Source organism: Pezoporus wallicus, unplaced genomic scaffold (genome assembly GCF_028554395.1).
Source record: "Pezoporus wallicus isolate ANWC-B61680 ecotype Strahan unplaced genomic scaffold, APGP_CSIRO_Pwel_v1 contig_7073, whole genome shotgun sequence".
Classification (NCBI taxonomy): Eukaryota; Metazoa; Chordata; class Aves; order Psittaciformes; family Psittacidae; genus Pezoporus; species Pezoporus wallicus.
Genome location: NW_026641326.1, coordinates 6,468,948 through 6,494,215, shown reverse-complemented (window position 1 = coordinate 6,494,215; position 25,268 = coordinate 6,468,948). Strand labels below are relative to the sequence as shown.

General features: G+C 39.6%; 1 long non-coding RNA gene across 2 annotated transcripts in view; it reads right to left on the bottom strand.

The window, feature by feature from the left end:
- Nucleotides 1–661: 661 nt before the first annotated feature.
- Nucleotides 662–25,268, bottom strand: part of LOC130606525 (uncharacterized) — a 35,778-nt gene continuing 11,171 nt past the window's right edge. The window contains exons 2-5 of one of the 2 annotated variants that reach the window (XR_008973996.1): nt 24,663–24,819; nt 17,013–17,180; nt 13,827–13,995; nt 662–838 (exon numbers count right to left, since the gene is read on the bottom strand). This is a non-coding gene — a long non-coding RNA (uncharacterized LOC130606525). The remainder of the gene's footprint in view (nt 839–13,826; nt 13,996–17,012; nt 17,181–24,662; nt 24,820–25,268) is intronic. The other variant, XR_008973997.1, reaches the window with a different exon arrangement.

Here is a 25,268-nt window from a genome sequence, read left to right as displayed (position 1 = left end):
ACAGTTCCTCCGTTATCCAATAGAGACCATTGATATTCCTTTATGGACTATACATTGACTTCTTTCAAAGCACTTATGCTCTTAGCATGTCTGCTGACGTCTCTAGTGTGTTTTGAACAATTTGTATTTCTCCTGTATGTTGTGTGTAATCTTACATAAAACACGGAATTTACTGGGATGTAAAAAATAGAAAATGCAGCCACAGAATAATTAGATCCTCAACTAGATGACTTTGTTCCTGCAATAGCATAAAATTACAAAACTTTGTGCCAACATTGCTATCACTCAAGGAGTTCAGTGGGAAATACAGCTCCTCTAGACGTGTCTTTGCCAGCAAACAAGACCGTACATTAAGGATATGTTAATTTACATTCCTTTCAAGCTGATGCTAAAGTGTCCTTTGTGTGACTTTTTTAAAGACTTAGTGAAATTTGCATAAACTGTATGAAATTACCACGTCTTAGAAATCAGCATTTTCCTTGAAATCAAGCATGTTTCCCTCCATATCCTCTACTTGTTCCTCACCCCTGGGACAATGGTTCAGAGCCGAGTTTCTGTTGAGATATCTTTCAAGCCTTAGTTCCCCCCACATAATCTCTGATTTCTCTTTAAATATAGAAAATATTTACGTTAAAATAAAAGGCATAGCAGTTACCTGTAGTGCAGCTGGCATGCAGGTAGAGCTTAGCTTTTCTGACTCTGCTGGGGTTTGTCTTCTGCAGATCTCCGAGCAAGGACACAGCTGCCTGCGCCATGTGGGAAGACAGACCCAGTGGCTTTCATCATCTTCCGCTTCATCTTGAAGGATTTCCATTCCTCTGGAATGGCCTATGTGAAACTGTGTCAAAACAAACAGCATTCAATTTATATTTTTTTAACAACAGAAGAAAACAAGCAAAATATACTTGGATGTATAGTTTGAAAAGTCACACTAGACAGTTTCACTTTTGTGACTAGGAAGAAAAAAAAATAACCATCTTTCTCCAGAAATAAACTTTTTTTTTTTTTTATGACCAATAGCCACAAATACTGTCCAAGGTATTTTACTGTTTCTGTCTGTAGCTGGAAACCACACACCTCTTCATCAGCTGTGCCGAATCATGAATGTTAAAAAGCAGATTAGTGCGAATGTGAGCCTGCCCATACCGTCCCTCGCTCCCAGGGCTTGTCTCATTATTCCCCATCTCCAGGGCTGTGCCTGCACAACCAGGTATGCAAATCTCACCGCAGCCCACTCTACTGCCTTCCAAAGGTACACCTGCAAGGTCTTCCCTGAAGTCTGGATGATCTAATTTACTTATCCTTTAAAAAGGATAGGACAGAAGGAAAAATCCTCTCTCCTGGAGGCCTGGGGCTGAATCAGGATTGCAGTAGCTCTGAGTCTTTGAAGAAATGCAGAAGTATCAACAGAATCATAGAATCACAGAAAGGTTTGGGTTGGAAAGGACCTTAAAGATTATCTAGTTCCGACCCCCTTGCCATGGGCAGGGACGCCAGTTTCACTTTTCATTTAAGACTTTGTTCAGACTTCATATGCAGGAATGTCAGGAGCTCCTTGCCAGCCCAAAACAGACCAGTACCACAGGAGGAGCTGCTTCTAGTCCTTGTATGAAAGCACAGTAAATGCTTAGACATAAATGCAGGCCAACACTACCTCTTGAAGCCATCAACACGATGATGAAACAAACAAAGCAGCACCACTCCACACCACAAGCTGCTGGACTCTTCTCTCGGCCAAGAACTCCCATAGAAATGTTTTTATATCTCAAGACTACTTGAGTCTAACCCAAGTGCTGCACTTCCACTGCCAAATTAAATTTCTTCGTGGAGCCTCTTAGCTCAGTTAAAAGCTTGCCAGCCTTCCTGAGGACCAAGCGCTCTTCAGGCCACTCCTGGTCTCTCCCACGGAGGCACAATTAGCCACAGAGAGGCTGTGCCTGCATGCCAATAACGAGCCCCGTGCTTAATGCCCTGTTGGGTTTTCCCATTCTTCTTCTGCATTCAGAGAGAGCAATTCAAGTATCTGAAGTACATCTTCTATAGTGGCTGCAAAATAGCATTCTCCTGCAAGAAGAGCACTCCAGGATTCTCTCCGATGTCGTGGTCCAAGAGCAGAAGGCAAGATGTCCTTTTGGTAGCTGGATGCCAGCAAGCAGAGAGGGCAGTGCTTATGCTGCTGGACCAGTGAGGACAAGAATGACATGATCTGGGGGCTGCAGCCACAGCACAAACCCACATAGAGACAAGCAGCAAGAAAATATCAGCCAGCACATTTTGTATATGTGAAGGTGAAAGGGCAGATCCTAGTTTGTGTATATATATAAATATATAGTTTGTCATGTTAAAAAAACTCAAAACAAAACAAAACAAAAAATAAAACAGAGAGGGAGAGAAAGAAACAGAGCTATTACAGTACCCAGAGTAAATTAGGGAACCAAAATTAGGAACAATCTGTGTTTCTAAACTGTGGTCAACAGAATGCATCACCATGACAATTCTTGCTAGAAGCAACAAGGGATTCTTCCTGGTAGTGCAGCAGGAGCGCTCTTTCAATACTGGAGAATCATCAAAATGCAATTTACAGCACCAAAAAAGAAATTAAAAAATCTGTAGTGGCATTCTGTTGACTTTTATTATTTAAAATGTGAGAACTAGACTGGAGAAACATTACCTCACGCTGAATTCTATGAAAATCATGATCCCACTTTTAATGACAGAAAAAAATCAGAGACCTCTTTAGCATTTTCCTCAGTGGTTACATTATAGACAAAGCTAAAATAAAGATCAAAGATTTATATCACAGATATAAAATGAAATCAAATGAGAGTCTCATATTAAGGCACAAAGAGGCGGGCTTTAAGTAGTAAAGATGTTTCTAAAAGGAAATTCAAAGAAAGAATTAAAATACCTAAGCACTGAAAAATAAGAAAATAAATTCCTTTTGAAGGTCAACAGCCAGTCTAAAATATGTAGAATTTGTAGCAACTAATTACAGCATAACGGTGCTTATATAGGAGCTGATGATCTCACTCACATAGCCAGGTAAGTGCTGCATTCTCTATTTCTCCTTGTTTCAGGCATTTTTGTGGATAGCAACACAGGGGTGAGTGGGTTACTTGGGGTGCATTGTCCCTTGAGGAATACCTGCACATGGGTGAGTGAATAACTCATCTTCCAGCCTGAAGCTCCTCAGACGTGGCTAATGGCTCCATTCTCATCCTGTTTCCTTCTGCATCACAATACGTCCCTGCTCCCAGCTGCTACATAAGAGCAGAAGCTGATGCAGTTGTAATGGTGGCTTCTTCAAAACATCCCATGCATGAGGCTGGACATTTCTGGCCATTCTGTCCCCAGAGCAGCCCTTGCTGGCACATTGCATGAAGATCCACAGCCAATAAAAATGGATTGTTTTAATTTTGGCCTGCTGAGAGACAACGACAGAGTTCTCATGATTGATGGAATTGTACAAATGTGTTCATTTGCATAGCGATGGGGAGAAAGCTCAGCAGAAAAGTGAGAAAATAAAGTGAGAAAAGCCATTTAAAAAAAAAAAAAAAAAGCCTTGATGAAAAAAAGAAATACTGTGTCTATGAGTGGGGAAAAACAGAGAATTCAGTTGTTTTCACCACATGCCAGCACGATACATGTACTTCTGGTGGTTATCATGGCAGTTACTGTAGAGCTGGCACACATAATATCACTGGTTGTTAATTCTCTTCATACCCTCCTTGGCCACAGCAATAGCAGGTAATACCCACTTCATGGCCAGCACTGGAAATCACACCTGGCACCCCGGGGGCTGCGCCCAGTGGCTCTGAGATCAGGGGTTACTGTTTACTGCATTTTAGGAAGTTCAAGCACTGAGGATAAATTTCTTCTCTTAAGAACATAAACATGTACAAGTCTGGCTGGATGTAAAGCACTGTATATGCATGTGGCAGGTGCTGACCTTGAGCTAGAGAAAGGTCTATTTAAAAACATACCCATTTAAAAACCCACAGGTTCAGGCTGATCTAAACACTTCACAACTATCCATCAATTTCAACAAGTTATCTTAATCTTTTAGTTCTTAAGTAACATTTCTTTCTCATCAAAATACTTTCTGCAAATATTTAATTGTAAACCTTATTCTATGTTTAAAATGCTTAAGGTCTTTGAAACTAAAATGAAATATTTAATGGGGGGTCAAATGGAATACTTTGTTGATTCTGGGATGAAATCAAAATCTGTTTTCTTGGGTTTTTTTTTCCAACAAGGCTTTGTTGGTTTGTTTTTTCCCTAGGCAATTTAGAATCACCAAGGAATAAAGGAAATATAGTACCCACAGCTAGATACCATACAAGTAATTTATAATAGAGTTATAATAGAGAACACTGAAAAACTCCATTACATTCCCATTTCTCTGTCAGAGGCAGAACCTGCCTGGTTAGAGCAGTGCTTGTATATCTAAGTAATATCTAATTCTCAGAGAAAACTTACAAGCAGCAAAATCAAAGCTGGTTGTAGACAAATAAGGTAATCAAGTACTGACAGAAAAGAGACTATTCATGTACCTGGGGAACAAAAAAAACCCAAACAAGCAGCAAACCAAAACCACCAAAAAGAAGAAATGGGAAAAGAGAAGAAATGGGAAAAGAGAGAATACGTGGAATATTCATAATTTATAACAAAATGACTTTTGCTTTAACAAGAGGCTATTTCTCCTTGTACAATTTGAAGTATGGCGGGGGTCAGACAATTCTTGAATGGCAACTCTGATGATTTTGGTAGGACCAAGCAATCTCACCCTTGAGATCTTTAGGAGAAAACCCTAGTGACAGCACCCTTGCTAAGGGCCCATCTTTCCAAGCTCCTTCCTACCCAGTGGCTTGATGTTGCTCCTTTAATTCATCAGCAAACTGTGGTCTTGTAAGTGGGGAACCACAATGTATATGCTGTGTAAAAGCAAGACTATTTTATCTAATACTTTGAATCCTTTGAAAAGTTTTTTTCCCATCATGTTGCCTCCTGAAAATCATAAAACCTTTAAGTAGATCTATGGCACAATAAGTACACGTACATAATTAAAACAACTCATCTTGGTCAGATAGGGATTATCTGATGCATGCTAGTCATCTTTGTCACCCACTATTTTTCTGAACAATGTTATTAAAAGAAAATCAAATTAAGGATGAAAAATAATTGCAAAATATATCAAAGCATAAAACAGATGTTAAGTGCATGGAATAAATAGCTGTAGGGAAAAGCTTTAAAATATTGTGAGAGCTTCAAAGAATAGCTTGTATTTCAAACACATCTTTATCTCTTATTCTTCTCCCACACTTTTTTGGTATGGAAAGAAGCTTAAAACTCAAAGATAAAGAACAAATAAATATTGTCTTTCATTTCCAAACACAAAATGGGTATCTCAGAGTCTTTAAGGTGTAAATACTAGATCTGCTTCCTTCAGAGTTCATCCTAGCCTCGTTTATAGATAAAAAAAAAAGAAAGAAATAGCATCAATGTCTAAGCAGTTGAACATTACCTTTTATTTCCCCTCCTCCTTCACAAAAGTGGCCCATCAGATGCAAAGTGACTGTCAGCATGGCTGGATCCAGCTTCAGAAACAATGATCAAGCTTCAGTTCTAGCAATGTATAACTACACATCACCAGAAAATGAAACCTTCTTCATCCCAGCGTGGCTTGCAACCAGTGGGATGCCCTTGCTCTGGTGTTTGCAGGGGAAAAGCCAGGTTGTGACTCAATTGCTGTCTGCTGTATCTGAAGCAATTGGTACTTTATCACTAACTGGTCAATAATGAGATACCTTACTTTTCTACAACATCTTCCCCATCGAGCTAACTGAAAGTGTTTTATGTACTTGTTCCTCCGTGTCCTCTGTCCACTACAATGGCAAAGGGAAGTGAGGTTTTTAGTCACACAACGTGCAAACTTGCTGCTCACGTCATAAAACACTTTTCTAGAGCTCAAAAAGAAAGAACAATTTGTTCCCATGAGTACCACAAAGACACTAATAGCGTGAGGCTTTGCAAGGAAAGGAAAATGAGCAAGGGCTGTGCACCCACCTCCACAGCCAAACCCTTCTACACCGCACCAAGGCCAGTGGCCTATGCAGACTGAGGCCAGCTCAGCTCTGCTAAGCTATAACACAGATATATAGCTTGGATGACCATTCATAGCCACAGCTTTATTCTGTGTGAGTCATCCTCATCCAACCGACTAGTACAGACAACGCCACATCCAAAAAAATAAATATCATGTTTACTGATGCACAGAATCCTGCTAAATTATGCCAGCTATTCCCCCACCCAGTATTCCCGGTTGTTGCTGTAGGTTGGGATGCCTGACTAACACCCCACACTTGCGGAGGGGAGTCTGGATCTGCATCAGCGCAAGCAGTTGGGACCTTGGCGTGGTGACTCACTTTGTCAGCGGCTGAAGTGACAAAGTGTTGAATTTCCTCTACACCCTGTGTCACGGTGCATCAGTCAGTGAGGGGGAACACCTCTCCTCTACGCATCCTTCCAGCTATATTTATTGGTGAAAAGGCAGAAAAACATGCTCCTGTCACATTTTTAAATAAAATATACATGAATTTTGTGAAAAGCAGCTCCAACCCTAACTATTCTAAGATTCTATGATTGAACACAAGGATGAAGAGATATTAACACAGACAGTGACACCTCCAGTTTCTTTGTGCTGCATGGAGAACACACCAGCAGAGCTGGTGGGCTCCCCTTTGGGTACCTGGCTTCCTTCTTATTCAGATCTAGCTGGTTTAAGCAGGAGGATGGCAGGTGACACATCAGAAACATGAGCACTGAAAAATCACAGACAAGCCAAATTCTGGTTCAACTTTTAAGACGAGGTGGCAGAAACACTGGGATATTTTGAAACATTTTCATTTTGCAAAACATTAAATTCTATGAAAACCACTGATGCATTTTAGCAATTTTTGCCTTTTAGTATTTATTTAATATAGTCATTCTTCCAAGTATTTTAGAAAGATATACAGTTTTTCAACTGAAAACCTACATCAGCAATTATAAAATGCAAAGGGCAACACAACTCAAATAAGAGAGACCTTAGACGCAGGAGGGGTTTAACTTCTCTAAACCTCATTTGGAAGCAGAGGTAAAAGGGAAGAGTAAATGGAAGAACTTGATAGCTTCATGTCAGAAAAAACATGAACCGTGACACAGCGATGTCAGCAAGACTAAAATGAGCTGTTGAAATACCTGGAATGAAACAACACAGGACTTCTAAAGTGGCAGATTGAAAAAAATATATGATAATGGGTTAAGACTGATGAAATCCATGCCTTGTTTCTGTTGTGCACTGGCACTTCCACCTTAAAACTTTCAGTCAGAACATATTAGATTGCCTCCAAAAGAAAGTGTCAAGGTAAAACCCAGCAAGTGCAGTTCAACAACTCTGTAAAAACATTGGTATTGAGGGAAACAAGAAAACAAACCTCATTCTGATTTTACTTGTATCACCTGTATCTGAAGAACACACCTTTAAATAGAGGCATTGCAACAGCACATATATGATAAAAAAATAAGCCCTGCAGCTACAGTATATAAGGAAGCTTTAAGCGCCTGTCAAAAGATTTTAAGTAAGATTTTTAGAAATAAAACGTGATTTAGCTTTTCCAATATCATTTAAAACTAAAAATAAAAAAAGCTGAGGTTTTTTATTGACCTTCAGGAGAAAAAAATTCTTGATAGTGGATGGCCTTTGAGGGTGGCAAAGAACAAGCAATTCCAGCTGATATGATTACTGAGCAAACTACTTTTTCAGTAATTCTTTTCTACTACTTCAAGCAATGGCTCAGCACAATTTAACAGTTTCCAGCTCAGTAACTAAAAAAGCTCAAGAGTCTTTATTCTTCTAGGGTGAGAAGGGCAAACGACAAAATAGAAGCACGTCTGCTGTCAGGGTAACATAACATTTATCTAGCACAAAACGTGTCTCATCACAGACCGGGTGCCCACCTCTGCATTTTCAATGGCTTCTGGGATGGGGACGGAAAGCTCTGTTTTGCTTTTAAATATCTCTGGTAAAAGACTACGGGGAAAAGTAATTTTTCCTCCTAACCCTGAATTTGTTCCTTCTAAAGAAAATACAGCCATAGGTTAATTATTTCTCAGGAGTCTCAAGCAAGCAGTGAATTGATCATAGCCCGCATACCCTCTAGAATGGCTACCTCTTCTCTAAAAGTTTAATGCAGCTTTTTGGAAATCTCATCAATTGGAACAAGAGATCTTACTCAGATCATAAACTCTGAGGGGAATCAGTAGATTCTGCTATTTTATTATAGTGACCTTTAGACCACCCTCTGCCTTTTTACTGTTCAGTTTATATATCAGAAAATACCACAATGTATTGAAGCATGCATTGCATCACTGCTAAAGACAGACCTTAAACTATTTACTCACTGGACTGGAAGTTACTTTTTTTTCTTTTGAGTGACTGCTTGAAGCAATGGATAAGAAGGAAAAAACCCTTCATTATAAACCACTTTTAGTTGGTATTCAGCTATCAAGACCTTTTTATTTGCCTACAACCTTTACTTTTGAAAGATATTTTCTCTATTAAGACTATGTTTTGAAAATTTCTTAGCATTTTAAGTGGCTTGATATTTCAATTCTCTTGTCAAAAGAGGAGACTTGATCACAAAGCACAACCCGGTTTCTGTGCATCCCTCCTTCTTAAGCCTCCTAAAGGCTGCTCACTTTCTGCAGGAGTTTGCAGTTCACCATCTGCAGTTATTACAGAAACTTCTACATTTGAAACAAGTAAGTCTGGAAAATCCAGTCATCTTGAGCAGTGATTGACCAGTAACAATCTGCCTGCGGGCAACTGCTCAGAATTAGAGATTCCAGACCAAGCTTTTCACTTTTACATTTAAAATAATCAAAAAGCTACAAAGAAAGAGACAAGGAAAAAAAGAGCTACAACTGGCTGGAGATCTGCATAGCTCTAAGTAAAGACTTCTCATGGAAGCTGCATTTTAAAATTGTACCTTCAGTCTCCAGTTCCCCCTTTTCAGCCATCCTTTGCTCAATTTGGATTGGAAGGTCAAGATTGTTCTCCTGTGAAACTGGGCTACCTGGAGAACAATGAGAAGGCATGAAGTGATGGAGCTGCCACAAGGATCACCAAGATGAAGCATCCAGGCTACTACTGCTCACCCTAGTCCCAGCTTTCCTTGAGCCTGATGCATTTAGCAACATGCATTGTATGTATCACAAGGAATTGGCAAATTCAAAGGAAATATTAGCAGGTAGCAGTTATTTATATTTAATTTAGCAGAAGTACTAACAATGTTAGTTTCTTTCTGTTCTGCTCACTCTGCATTTGTCTTGCAACAAGCTCACACACCACTTCAGACTGGGGGAAAACTGAAGGGGATATTTGCTGCTTAGGTCACCCTGCTAAATGTTCTCCAGTTTGGTTTTCTGCAAGAAATAGGTTCCTCCGGTCTGACAGAGAGCAAATTATGATTTGCTCTCTCTGTTAACCAGAGATGCTTCCAGGCATCAGTTACCTTAGGGCTGGGCTAAGGCTATTTTACCAGCACCTCCCGAAAAAGGCAGGCCCCAGCAGAGGCTCCTGCTTTTCAGTTGCCAGGAATTAAGATAAATTCAAAATTGTTGCTAAATTTCAGTCAGTTTGTGTTACATAGCTGTGTGCATTTTTATTTTCTTTCAGTACCTTATGCAGGTTTATTTTCTTTCAGTATCTTTTACTAGGATCTGACAAAGCTTAACCATTTTCAGATGATTCAGGAGAAAATGAGGAAAGCTGAGATTTTTATTTTTTTTTTTTTTTGTATCAGCAAAGAACAGTCTGCTTTCTTTAGTAAGTTATAGGTTCATCGCTTTGCATGAGAAAGCAAGGATAATGGCCAGTTTTGCATAAGATTCAGTTTTGAGTTGCTTGAAAACTGAAAAGAAGGTCAAGCACACCCAGTCAGGTTCCTCTGCACCTCTGTTTTATTTAGCTTTGCAAATCAGAGTTCTCTTCATTTCTCACGTCTGTAGTGTGAGAGTGAAAACTGAAGTTGCAACACTGAAATTTTACGTTATTATGTTCCCCATCTTATTATCTAAATTGCTTTGCCATGCATGAATTCAAACCAGAAGTCTCTACTGATCTACATCTCTGTGACTCAAACTACTTTTTAAAACCCTAGTGTGTTTACATATGGCTGGAATAATTTGGAAATCTGTTTACAAGCTGTCCAATGTAATTGAGAAGGATTCTTCTTGTGTCTTTGAGATCACATACTTAGAAAGGTAAAACTTGCTGCAGTCACTATTTTAAAAGGATGAAGGACAGAGAACAATTACTGGGGACCAATAAAGGGAAATCCACAGAGAAGTCTAAAGACCTAAGAAACAATCTAGGTGAGGCACTAAGAACAGAATGACTCAGAAAAGGAAAACTTGGGAAAAAAAGTTAATGTAATTTGAACAAATAGCATATTATTAGATTGAAAAAAAGAAGTTTGTAATCTCAATAATTTCACTTCTGTTTTTTTTGCCTTCGCCTGCCTATAGATTTTAACTGGCCATGAGCTCAGTTCAGTGTTAACTGAGGGGCTGCCACCACCTTTCCTTTCAAGCAAGAGGCCTGACCCACAAGTATGACTGGAAGGTGAAAACAGATTATATATACTTCATGGATTTATTGTGTAGGAATTCCAGTGTGTAGCCTAAGCTCTAGCACTTAAAATAGTTTAGCAAGCATTTCATGAAGCGGAGAAGTACAGCAACGAAGTTGGAGAGGTCAGGGTACACAGTGTTGAGCAATTCACAAGATATAATTCCATAAGTACATTAGTAATAAAGACAGACCAAAAAAGGAGTGGGAAAACCATTAACCAAGTAAGCTGAATGCTTAATAAGCTTTCTTTGCTTCAGTCTTCATGTAAAAGGCCAACTGAGAGCAGATGGTCGGCACAATAATACTGTAACAAAAAGGGAAGATTCTAATCTCATAAAAAGAGAATGGTGAGAGTGCCTACCTAATTTAGATGTCTTCAAATGGGTTATGATGATGAGCTTTATCTTTGCATACTTAAGGAAATGTCTGAAGTGATATCAGATTCTTAACTATTATCGTGGAAGACTGAAGAGGAAAAGACAGGGGAAAAGGTAACCATGTCTTTAAGGAGGAAAACATACTGCTTTACATATCAGCCTACGAACCATCCATTCACAGAAAAAACTCAATCTTTCTATAAAAGCAACAAGATACCCAAGGCATGAGCAGTAGCAAACAGCATTTGCTGACGTGTACCATACCAACTGCATTTCCTTCTATGGGACATTAAAGAGGCACAGCTTGACTTCAGCCTTAGCTATTAATATGGCATCTGGGGATCTGTATACAGGCTACAAAGCTTGCTAGAAGACAATTCATTACCAGAAAACAGTTCTATTCAAAATGAAAGTATGAATCATGCACAGTTTCAGAGAGACCTGCCTTTAACTCAGTATTATTAATATTTTCATTAGTGACTTGGATGATGGAAAAAGGAATATGCTTATTACATTTGCTGATAACTCTGTGCAGGAAAGAACTGCAGAACACAAGAGGACAGGATTAAAATTCAAAAAAGGTCTTGACAAATAGCGGAAATAATCTTTAAAGAAAAAGATTATTCAGGAAATACAATTCCTGGTATTCAGGAGAGACAATACAAGACACTATACTTGGGAAAAAATAATCAATTGTGTCATTACAGGCTGGGGAAACTTCTGCAGGTTGGGGAAAGCTGAGGATGGCTGCTCTGAAAGATGCAGTCATTCTGGGGTCACAAATGGAAGTGTAGCTACTGAGATATGGGAAATAATCCTTCTGCTAGGCTTAGTCCTCACTGGAGAAAGAGATATATGTCAGTAAAGTTGTGGGCTAAATGGATGGAATAGATAAAGGAGAAGGTAGCAGATCAGAGGTCTATGAAACATTGCCAAGCGGTGAAACAAAGTTGGGAAATTGAACTTTAAGCCAAAAAGAGACTGAGAGAGAACTTAGAAACTTAAAATATTTTCAGGATAACAGTAAAGGCAAAGGAACGGCCTGTTCAGGGCTTGACCCTATCAGCCATGAACTAAAAGCAGGGAACCTTACCATGGAGTACGTCCTCTGGTGCAGAGCTGTGTGTGGGGCCAGCACTGCTCCCCAGAGCAGCTTTGAGCATAGGAACCGGCTGTCCTACTGCCACAGGATGCTCTGCCCTGCAAGCCTGGGTGAGCCTGGCTGGTTGCTGCCACCAACCACACAACAGCCCTTCAAACCATTTACCAAAAAAACCTTTGAATATTAAATGAAAAATTTCAGGAAGGTCAGTTAAACTGGTCATGGATATTTAATAATGGGGAAGATGAGAAAAATAATCAAATAAATTAGTTGTTCCAAATTATCACTCAATTCTAGGTGTAGTTCATTGCTGACTCAGATTAATGAATGCTGAAAAGATATTACTTTTGCATGAATATTCAGACTTTGCTACCTGATTGCAATTTCTTCAATGAAAAATGCAGTATATCGATTCTTGATGAATTTTTAATAGAGTCAAATGTCAAATGCTCTCAGTATCATTTAAAGAGATCACATTGGCACACCAGGCTATGAAGAAGTTTCCTCCTGAAAATACAGGACACCAAAGAATTGTTAACATGAGGAAATGAACTCGGGAGTTGAGCTCAGGCTGGCGCATAGAAACGCATGCATTTCTCCATAGAGCTCACCACACTTCAGCTGCTTTATGTTATAAATAGTGATAACTGTGAAAAGACCTAACCTTCCCTTCAGTGTTTTGTGGGCTTATTTTATTCATTTTCACCTTCACTAAAGGAGCTTTTGCCAGGGAAAGTGCTTTTGTACAAAAAAATAAAACCTGTGAATCACCAGGGAAGCTGAGTGGAAAGGTCACCAACTGGCTTCTCTATAGCAGCAGACGTTTACTTTATCGTTGTAGGACCTGAACTCATTCATGTGATCATCCAGCTTTAGATTTTAATAGACAAGATTTGGTGTAGGTGACAATCTCGTGTCTCTCTAGAGAGAAAGAGACAGGAAGTGACAAACAGCATCCTGCTCAGTGCCGATGCTGATTTACTTACCCAGATACTGGGTTTATTCCATTTGCTTAGCTCGGGAAGTGGACTAAACCAGAAGCTCCAGGATGAGAAACTGCAGAACAGCATCCCTCAGGGAAACTGCTGCTTAGCTCAGTGGAGGTTAGTTTAAATGTGTCAGGAGTTGAGTTTATCTCTCTCCAGGTGAGAGAAGTTCCCTGCTCCTTTCTGCAGCTGACCTGTCTTGAGAAGCCACTGATTCAGACAGCATCCTCCCAACCAAATCCCACAGAGCACAAAGAGCTCTCTGAAGGTCCCTGAGAGATTTACAGCTCAAAGCAGACAAGGAAAGTATGACATTAGCTTCTCCAGCGCAAAAGCGTACCAAACTTTCTGCAGAACTCCTGTCCTTTTGTGCAGGGTCATGGCACATGATGGAGATATCTCCCCCCTCTCCCGAGGTTTACTTACCTATGGAAAAATTATCTCTGCAAGACATGCTGGTCATTTATTTACGTGGAAAGGCAGGTGACTAATTTCCTTGGCTCCTTTGGAAACCCCAGTCTGCTCAATAAAGCATGTTTACGGCTCCGCAACAGCTACACCTTGTAAACTGTGTCCTTCAGCACTGCACTCACAGGTGAGCCACTGGAAATAACAGCTCTCAAGAGCTACATAAGCAGCAAAATTTCCTCCTTCAAAGCATTATAAAGAAAGATAAAATGGCTTACTTAAAGCCAACCTTGTCTTCATGATGATTTAAACTCACGCACTTCCCAGCTGGAACTGGCTGTGAATATGACAGAGCCACGTACTGCAGCGTTAGGGATGCAAACTCATTCACAAAGTCTCAGTAACTCAATGCCCTTGGGGTACATGGTCACAGCTTCCTCTGTTGGACTGGTTTAGGAAGAAAAAGATGTAAAAGAAAAAAATGCATTTGCCAGCCCTGTTCTCCCCACCACACACACACAACGCTTGAATTGACTTCAAATTCTGCAAAGCCAGAAAGTTCTGCCCTCTAAGGTTTTTAATACTTTCCGTTTGTTAGTGAAATGCTGAGTTAAATGGCAAAGCTATTTAGTTCAATGGCATTAAAACTCATGACAGTCAACTTAGAACTTTATCAGCCATTTCAGAGGTATATAGCATATTCACAGATAATTGCATGCAGAAACATCCATAACTTGCATGTGTGTACATATATACACACATTATCTACTGAGCAATTAAATAACTAAATCTCTGTGAATGTCTTATCTAATTACTCGCTTCATAAGTCCTTTGTTCACACAGGCTTTTCCTTACTTTCTTATCTCTTATATTAATCCTTCCCATAATGAAGAGGAACTTCCTACAGCTCATTTCATGCAAGTCTGGCATCAGGACCAAATCCACAATAACACCTTCACTTGCTACTTTATATTCTCCAACTTGTAGATGAGTAACGAGGAACCAGGTTTCTCTCCCTTGTTACTTTTTGTCCTTATTTGTCTTTGTTCTTATTTTATTCTTCTTTATGCTTATTTTGTTTTTTGCCTACTAATATTTCTACCGCAGAAGATCCATACTTTTCTCATACCACTCCAGACACTCAGAAGATCCCGTCAGGCACTGCAACACATCCAAATCTTCCCAATTTCTGTGTGGAAGTATGTAGGCAAGTGGGAAAAAGCTCATAGTGCGGCAAGGCAGAACTGGGGCAACCAACCATAATGCAAAGGGGCACAGGGAACCAGCAACTGGAAATGAAGTTAGGAAATCCTACTGGAAAAGGCCAAAAGAACAATCCCATCTGGCAGGAGCAGGACACTGGCAAAGATTTTGTGCCAAGTTTATTCCTCTTTGCCAAGCTCAGCCCAGGAGGCCTCAGCTGAAATTGCTTGAATGGTTTTGATCATAGATTTATTCTCTTTATGACTCAGTGCAGATTGTTCTTTTCCCCATCAAAATCTCTTGCACCCAGACCAGGCTTTTCCAATTACTGGTTTACAACCTTTCTTACAGAAGAAGGGGTGGCTTTCAGATCTGCAGTCTTCAGAACTATTCAAACCTTTTCTTTACTATACATGTCACAGCAGCTTCTTGTTCTGTTTGTGAAGACTTTTTTGCATATAACTGCTCCAGGTTACCCATTTCTCCCTCTGCCAGGCTGTGCTGTGGTGTCACATGCTAGATATCGCTGTGCCTGCATCCCCTCTTCTGCAGCCATCTCACCTTGGCCAGTACTTTTCTCCCCATAGAAACCAATATAACCTTCCAGCATTGGACTCTTATTTTCCTTTGTGGATGAGACACACCAAGTTCACTTCATTTTTTGGCCAAAATCACCTCTATTATCAAGAAATGAACTTCTATTATACAGAAATCAGGCAGCACATCTCGCTCTCTTTTCTTATGTGCAGAGATGTTTCTACCCAACTCTTTAGTCTTTTCCTCTTCCTCTATAACTTGTTTTTTTATTAAAATTGAATTTGTAACAAGGTTTTCCATTAGTTTTTTCCTTAAACCTCACAACCAAAGACCCCCACAGCACATGAACTATGTTTTATCATGATGCTGATGCCCAGATTCCTCCACCTGCTCATTTCCTGGCCAGATGCTGCCACCAAAGAGTTTTTGATGTCTAAGTTCTGCCTGATTTGCTTTAGGACAGCCCTTTAACCAGTTTCTTTTAATAAACATGTAGGTATTTATCTCTGCATTTTCTCTCCCACAGTAAAATTTAATTGATTTCACGGAGATGAAAATAGATGCAAAAGGCTCAGCATTTCCAAGGGTATCACACAAACCTCGCTTCTTTAAAAATGTAACCAACAAAACCAACAAGAAACTAGGTCAAAATGAGAGTTGAGGTGGGTGATTTGTGGTTGCACAGGAACCTCAGGAACACAGAGAGCAACGGGGTCAGATCCCTCATTAGGAAGTGTAGGTGGGTGCAGCAAAGCTTGCACCTCAGCATGCCTTAAAAAGGAAATGGGAACATACAGCAAGTCGTATTAGTTCACATCCAGATTTGGCCTAAGCAAGAACAAATTGCCAAAATGGGAAAATTATATACTAGTTCCTTAATGGCTGGGATGAGGTAGACCCATTTCTCCCCCACTCTGCTTCACACACCCAGTGGTTCCAAGAAATTATATTTGATAAATTACTTGTTTTCTTCATGCTGGTGTTCAGGTGTGTCACTAAAGTAGGAGAGTGGGGAATTACAGCCTGTGCTGCTGCTGCTGCTGCTATTATTATTATTTGGCAGTAATTCCTCTAACTTTCTTCCCTGGAGGAAGACACAACTAGCTGGTCTCCTGCTCCCAAGGTCATCCCACCAGAACATATTAGCTATCTGCTTCTATTAGTTTCTATTATCAAGGTACAGAAAAACAAATAACAGTCAATTTACAGTATTTCATGGCTTACCTTAAATGCGAGACTGGAACACATACTCCAAAGCCTAAGTAAGTACAAGACAAAGTCTCCATGAAACCTGATAGTACCAATCCCGGTGCCTGCACCCCACTTCTCAGACAGGCTTTAGGGAGGCTCCTGCCCTTTCATTTTTCTGTCATTTCTATAGAAAGGGACATTTCAACATACTGAGGGGACAAGTGGATTAATTCCTAATACAATTACCACTTTTTTGGCCTCCTTTATAGTCTTCAGAAGGTGTGAAATAAGTGATTTTCCACAGTTTTACAGGTACAATATAGACACTCCCAACAGCAGCTGATGCATTCCCATGCTACTGCTTCCCTTTTGACTGCATTATTTAAATCCTTTCTGACTCTCGTTTGTGATACAACATCTGTTCCCTCTGCCTAGCCATGTAGTAGTGGGTGGTGTGTTACTGGCTTTAAAGATGAGGGATATTTCCTTTCAAAGTGCAAGCAGTGATGAGGAGATATGCTTAGATAAATTACCCCATTATTGCTGTAAATTCTCAGCCCAGACAGCTTTGTGTCACAGCCACTTAAAAGGCAGGTTTGGAGTGAAGAATCTGTCCCACAGAGAGCAGACATAGTCTCCAGCTGGGAGCTCCTCCGTGGGAGCCCTGGAGAGACAGGAGACAAGCATTACTGACAGCCAAGCTGTGAAAGATAGAGAGAGGGTATCAGCAAGGGGTGTCAAGTCTTCCAGTTCCCTCTTGCTTTGAGGCTACTGCCTGTTAAATCAGTGCTTTAGAGCCAACTCAGAGTATTCAGTCTCAGTCCAGAACTCAGAAAACATAAGAAACACTTGAACATTTCAAGATTTTAACATTGAAAGGTTTTTGAAGTTAATTTTCCTTTTGGCTTTATTTTTCAGTGTTTAACTTTGCTGTTCCCATCTCCCATTCCTTGCCTGTTATCCCAACAGCTAGAATACACCCTGAATAGAAAGGGTGAGGGAGGGGAGAAGCCCCCTTTGCACTTCCTTCTGCAAGGAGCCAGAACTTGGTGAAGAAGGAACACATTCACAGTATCAATATTTGCAATAAGATGGTGCAAACCAGCAGTCTCAGGAGGTGACACTCCCTTTACATTTCACATGGTAAAGCAGCACATTCTAGCTGTTTGATGCCATCATTTTACTGCAAGAATGACTATATTCACTGCAAATTATTTCCTGAGAAGAGCTATGTGAATATAGTAATCCAAAAAAGGAACAAGATATTATTTGGGAAGAGCTGTTTCCTTTTGCACACAGTTTCTATGAGGTGACACAATTGTGAAAAGGATAAGGTGTCTGGATACATCCCTAAATATACCTTTGTGCAAGCGGTAAGTCAACTGCAAATTCATCTGGAAAATGCTGCTGCCCTGCCCCACTCTCCCAAGTGACGATATCCTCACGCTGGCAAAAAAGAAAAGCAGTTTTTCCTGAAAATGCTCAGATGGAAACGTTTCATCTTTTCTTTCATTTCAAAACGTTTTTCCTCTGTTTTCTTGCAGTGGTATGAAGGATGCCTCTAGAGTAGCCAGTTGACTTTCTATATCACAGCCAACTATAGCAGACTTTTGAATGTAATTCAGAGATGTTAGGCAAGAGCCTAAATTTCTTCACACCATGACCTGTACCTCATCCCTATCCCTGTCTCTATCCCCCACTCCCTGTCTTACTGCTGCCTCACCTGCCAGCTGTGCCCCTGAGGTACTGCCCTGCTTCCCTTCAGCAACATTCTTTTCCTCCTTGTGAGATAATGAATTTCTTTCCAAGGAAAAAAGACACTGGGTAATAAACCCTCTAGCTCCCATCCTCTCAATTTCCTTCGCTCTTTTCGTGAAGGCCATTTTGGTTTCAACTAAATAATAACAAAAATCAAAAATTTTAAAAAGCACAAAAAAAAAAAAACCTAAAAAAATTAAAATAAACACACACAAAAAAAAAAATCCCAGAAAAAAAAACAACAAAAAACAGCCAGAGAGAAAGCATCACCTCATCTTTAACAAATTACCCATGTGAAAGATATGTTAATGAGCACACTGTGAGAAGCACTGCAAAAGTCACCCATGCCCATCCATTTTGATAGGAATTTTTTTAATGGATTCAAAAATCCACCTTTTTGAATAAATTAAATTTTATGAAAAGCTCCCAAAGGGAAACAGCTGATTGGCCTTCATGAAACCTGAACAACAAGCCATAGGATGACAGGTATTGTCCCACTTCTAGACAAAGCTAGGCACTGAACCACTTCCTCCATGGTTTGGAAGGTTGTAGTCTTCATGGAGGACGGGCTGGGTTGTGTTTGCTTCTGCCTGCACAGAGGAACAATATCATCTCATCACATCTGGACTCTGCTCTCGGCTCCCTGGCAATAGCACAGCATGGGGAAAAGCCTGCTCAACCTGCCTCCAGCATGAGAGAGACCAGAGAAAGCCTGCAAGGAAAGAGGGGGAGAATATAAGAAATCATGTCAATAGAGACAGCAGAAGGCATGAGATGCTGATTTGTGTTACAGCCATGGTTAATGCCACTGGGGCATGGTGCTTATGATAAGCTGGCAAAGGTTAGAAATCCCCCCAGAGCAGGGATGCTGTGCCAATATTTACATATGCATTTCTGAGCATTTTCACTGTTGATCTCTGGTGTGTTCACGGGCAGGAATGAAGAAACCCATGAAATCTTACCATCACCTGAACAGCAACGCTCTCCAAACTGCAACTCAGGAGAAAAAGAAAACCAGTAAAAAGAAAAATCATTTGAAATGCAGGTTCTACAGAAAACACCAAGATAGTACAGGTGGAAGGGAGGTGGTGGTGAAGCACTCGCTGTGTTTTCTAGGGTTTTAATAATTTGACTCCTGAAAAATTAACCAGGATGCTAACTCACTGGAGTGCTTTGCTCTTGGCAGGCGAAGAGGGGTACAGATAAGTCTGAAGTGTTTACATCTTGAACACTTTGGCAATTGTTTCCTTCAGATGTAAACTGGAGCATTCTGTTAAACAGCTTTGAAACTCAAAATAAATAATATGAAACACTGGGACAAATTACCATTAATAAAGATAGGTTCACACACGCAGAGAGAGCAGATGAAGTGGGGAGAAGGGAATCAGTCTTGGCTTGCCTGGTTAAATATAAATGTTGTGATGGGGTCTCAAAGGTACTCAAGATCAGGTAGTTGATAAACTGTTTACCATGCAATGAGATTTTCCATTTAACACTAAAGATATTTTTACTGGAAAAACAATACAAACTGGGTTTTAGCCTCATTTATCTTTTCTATGGTTAGACATTTCCCTTTTTTTCCTTTTTTTTTTTTTATTTGACTGTTGATTTTCTTTTATATAAAACATTTAGAAATCCCTGCAGGTTCTAGTGAGCTTTCATGGCCCTTTGTGCATCTTACGTTTAGATAGAGGAATTTTGAGTTGCTACAAAGCTATAGAGATTACATTGTTTTTCAGTAATGCCTGCCCTCAAAATAGTTTTCAGTTAGCTTTATAACTCTCCAATATTGCTATAACATTCCCACCATTCAAATATCACTGCCATCATCATCCAGTTTGCAACAGCAAAATTGAGTTTCAACTTCTCCCACAACGTGTAATGTATTAGAACAGGTAAAACTTTGTAATATGCCATGAGTATCAGTGGGAGTTTCAGGTAAATTTAAGGAAGGAAACATTTAGATTATACTTCTAGGTGAAAACTGTGTGCAAATAGCAAGATTGATTTGCCTACTCAAGAATTTACCACAGGAAATGGAAAAGAGCCCAAACATTCAGCAAACTGAAAATATACTGTGGCAAAGGGAAAGGAAAACATCAGAGGGAACAATCCTGACCTGAAGCTGATCAGCTTCAATTCAAATTTTTTATTTCTAGGCTTTATTTTTGCAATGGAACAGTGCAATACTGCAGGTATTCCTGAAGTGATTTTTCCTCTCAATTTTATTCAAATCATCTGTAGCCTAAGGAACATGATAGATATGAGTTATGGCTCCTAGTATTAAAATACCAAAACAAATTATTAGCATATAAAAATTGATATTATCTATTCAGATGCGTAACTTTGAAATATGGTACATACCACAGTGTACCTATCTTGAATCATAAAACTTGTCAAAGATATCAAAAGTTTATTGCCTTGGAAGATTCATGCAGCAACATTGGAACACTTGATTTACGTCTTAACAGCTTTTCATAATTCTTGCAGGCATGCAAGCATTTCACAAGATTTATTTAAACAGAGAAAAAATAATTTAAGAAGACAGAGCAGCTTTTTCTCCTAATCAGGTGAGATAGACGCTCTTTCAAACCACTCTAAGGATCAAGTTTTCCATTTTCCTTCCTATAATTGTTTAATACAATAAATCTTTCCACTTAAATTCATTTCATAAACATAATAGTTATTAATGCAACAAAGCAAGCACGTTTTCATAATGGTAATGGACAAGCAAAAAGTGTATTATACCCAAATGATGTAATGACACGTATCTGTTCCACTATCTGTGCAATATAAGGTTGTCAAAGTGATTCTTCCTGTGGCCTCAGGCCCTGTGCCCCCACCAGACCTCTTTCACCATCAGCAGCTACCGCCTGCTCTCCTGGAACACTGACTGCCTGCAGTAGTTTAAAAAACAGTCCAATCTCTTTCACTAATGTAGCTCTGATTGAGTTTTGCTGCATGAGCGAGGGGAAAAATTACAATAGGAAAATTTCTTAATACAATAAAATGTGAAACATGGAAAACAGCAGCAAACACAATGGGCCTTAATAACAAAGCGTCTGACAATGCAATTTCTATGCAGCTTGCAACATAATCACAGTCTCCCATAACAGCCTCAGCCTGGAGACTACCTTCCATTCACATAACTTTCAGTTGGCTCAGGAAAACCAAAATTCAAACTGCTAGTCTTAAAATGCATATTCTCCAAACGCACTAGTTCAGCTTTTCCTAGCTGTAGACATGCTTCCAAATGAAAGAAGAAGAAAGCTAGAATGTTTTAGGGGGATCTGTTCTAGAGACCATACCTTTTTTTGCAACGATTAAAAAGATGAATTTCTGTTGTCAGTAACTGCAGTGAAAAGTACTGAAAGCTCAACCCTTAATTACAAAGTAAAAAACAAAATGTGGCAATTGACCTTTGTTCATGATAACAGCAAAAAGGCATGGCTGGAGGCTTCCATGTTTGTTACTGAGAAAGAAAATCTTTAGTGTCTGCTGTGAGCTTTTCTCTTGATGCTGACTATGGCTAAAAAAGGGACAGGTATGCTGTTGGCTGCCAGATAAAATGCCATTCATAAAACCAGCAAGTTAGAGGCTACACAAATTCCAGTATTTAACATCTTAATACTGTGTTAACTTTGTCTGTTTGAAGTGTGCAGACACAGAATGCAGAAGAGTCAAAGCACTAGTATTATTCTCAGATGCAGCCCTTGGCCACCGAACACCACATATGTAGGTTAGTGGGAGCCCCAGGGATACATGGGAGCCAAGTACAAGACAATTTTCAAGTTTCAAATACAAGAGTCTCATGTGAACTAGCGTTTGACACACACACATTTATTTAGGTGCCCAGTAGAGGAAACTGTCTTTTTCCCCATTTTGGTGGAGGTAAAATTGAAGCAGGATAACTTTGAATGAGCTGTTGAAACTCATTTAATAGGTCCTGGGTTCATTGCACTCACATTTATCTGTTAGAATCAAGTGTGCAGGATTGTCTCTACCAACACACCCAGAGCTCCAGCTGAAGAGCATCCCTCACTGCTGGTAACACCAGCAGCCATAAATAATTTCTTTTACTAGGACTTGAACTATAGATAAAAGGCAAGGGACGTCCAACATATCCAAGTATTGCTTGTAAGAACATTACAAGGAAATCAGTGTCCAGGAAGAAATTAAAACTGGGAATATTTATTTCAAGTTATTGAAGCCCCCTGGCTGCAGGAAGGCTCACAGGGACAGAAGCCCTGGGAAGCCAGCTGTCAAAAGTCTCTAAGTCCAGTCTAAGAAGTACTAGACAATGATCTGAAGCTAACTCGAAGTCTTTCACATACATAAGTCACATAAGGTAGCAAAACCCTCTTTTTTTATTATAGATTGCATAGCTGCAAAAGTCTTTAAAATTACCAGAACTGCATATTACAGTGCAAAATCATATGTTTATGTTGGATCTGCAAAATGAAACACGCCATCACAAAATATATAAATTTAAGTACTATAAAAGCTAGAAGAATCTCTCAACATCTTTTGTTTTGACATTCTCTTATAAAAACATTACAGTATTAAAAAAATACCCCACAGGATACACCTCCATCAGAAGATACTCACCAGGAATACCTCCAAGGGATCCCAAGTGTTGTAACAGGCCACGAAGCAACTGGGATAGCTGGAGATGATGGCAACTAATGCCCAGTACTGCATCTACCCTCTTCTGCTTTAACCCAAGAAGAGCTGCCAAAGGAAACTGGGAATTTCCTCAAAGATCAAGGCATGTTTAACCACAGAGCTTTGGTCTCTGGCCAACTCTTGTTCTTTCAAGCAAAAAACTTTAGCACCAAGCATATGGCAAATGCTGTTTCCCTCCAGATCAATATGTTATCCTATCATTTACAGGAGTGAAATGTACCCAGCCTGTCTCCTCAGTTGGTCACATAATTTCTTTTCTCAGTTACACCACACTGCTAGACATCCGTGCCTCCACACTAAAACAAACTTTTGCAGTAATGTAATAAAGATGTGTAAGCAGAGTCCCTGACCTATTTCAAAGGCTAGTGTAAAATCCTGACTATATGATCATTTCAAAAGCCGCTACAAGACTGCCTAATGTTTGGCTGCAATCTACTGCATGTTCATAGCATGGCAGTTGTTCCACCAAGTCTTGTACAAGATTAAAAAAAGGGGGAGAGGGGAAGTGGACCCATCTCTAAAAATATTTTCTCTCAATTCTACAGTTATGCTTGTCATCTGATAAGAAGATTATAGTGATGTTCTGATCCTGCACTATATCGATGTGATCCTATTGCTGACTTCAGGGGCATACATGCACACTTAAGCCAAGATGCGATACAAGCCTTTGTGGGCTTATTTCATACATGAAGTTGTATTTGTCCTGCTTAATATGTTAGAGCATCACAAAGATAACTTATTCATGTAGTAGAGCTTTAAGTTCTTTGAGGTCATGGTGTGCTATATACAGTAAATGTGCAGTATTGCAGTTATTAATAATAAGTAGGCTTGGCATAATTTTGTCCAACCTTTCCCGTTCCCCCTTTTCTGTTGATCTTTGTGACAATTCCTTAAGAAAAGGTAAATACTTCTCTCTTTTTGCAGCATAATCTCCTTATGTTTATCAGCTGTAACTGCAGCTTGGTCACAGTAATTAAAATACACAACCTCTACTTGTTAATGTAGGGAAGAAAAGTAATTTTCACTGTCATCTTTTCAAAACATTTGTTCAAATTGTAGCCACAAAGAATACACACCTGCTAATGTATCACGTGCCAAAAAAAACCCTCTGTATGACTCAAGAGAAGCAAATGCCAGCTTCATCAGCAATGAATTTGGTTGATAAACCAAAAATCTGTCATAGTAAAAGCCAACATTTATTTTTCCTAATATACAATAAATTGTAGTATGATAAATATAACATTTTCCTTAATATCAAAAAAGCATCCTTTCTGTCCTATAGGGACTCTAACAGCAGGGGTCCTGGGGCCACTGGCACTGCTGGCTGCAGGGTCAGCATCAACATGTGTGCAAAGAAACCCATGGCTGTACCAGAGGCTGATTAACAAAGAGCCTCCCCCCAAAACCCTTGTTTTCTTACCCTTACAACAGCCACAAAGTTACTCAATCAACTGACATTTCTTGGAATGCAAGTCAAAATGAAGATGACAGAAGTGTCAGAGTAAATTAACAAACCAATTAAACCAAACTTTTGTCTGAAGGAGGCAATGGGACCTAAACAAATCAGAGTTTAAGCATAGTCCCTAATTTGTTCACATTTATTTACCGCTAAATATAAGGTCAACTTCAATGCAAAGATTTAAGAAATGCAAAATAAAAGGATTTTTATCATTTGGTTGGACTCAGGAGGCTTTATTTGTTGACACGAACTGTAGCCACACACAACAATCATCACTTACCTCCTGGGTCACACTGCATTTTCCATCCTTTTAGGTAAAGTCTTGAGATTACTGATTGCATGAATCAAAGCACCAGGGCATCACTGCTACCTCCAAGCCGCCGCACACCAAGCTGCTGGATGGGATGGTGATGAATGGATCTGTTCTCAGTGTGCTCCTAGGGGATAGGAGAAACCAAGGAAATTGGTGAATGTTAAGTATTTTTCTAAATGGCTGCCAAGTCACTTCCAGAGTGCAAGTAATGTGTTTCTATTTTATTTTGCATTCAACCTGAACGGTGGTGAACCCAATGCTGAAAATATGTGAAAGCCCATCTAATCCTGGGGGGCGCATGTGAATCATTGTTTAAAATCCCATTGGAACCGAGCAAAAGCTTAACGATTATCCTATAGCATATCTTGTCCTTCCATTAGCCTCTGAGCTCAAAGTGTGCTTATTTCAAACAAAACAAAACAAAACAAACTATAATTTGAGGCTTAGAAATTAAACTTATTTGAAATCATGTATTTTGTGTTATCCATTAATTTGGCTTACGTAAAACACTAATTTTTTTTTCAAATACTCAAGGACATTTAGGAGCAGGTACATAAAACCCCCCAAACAAAC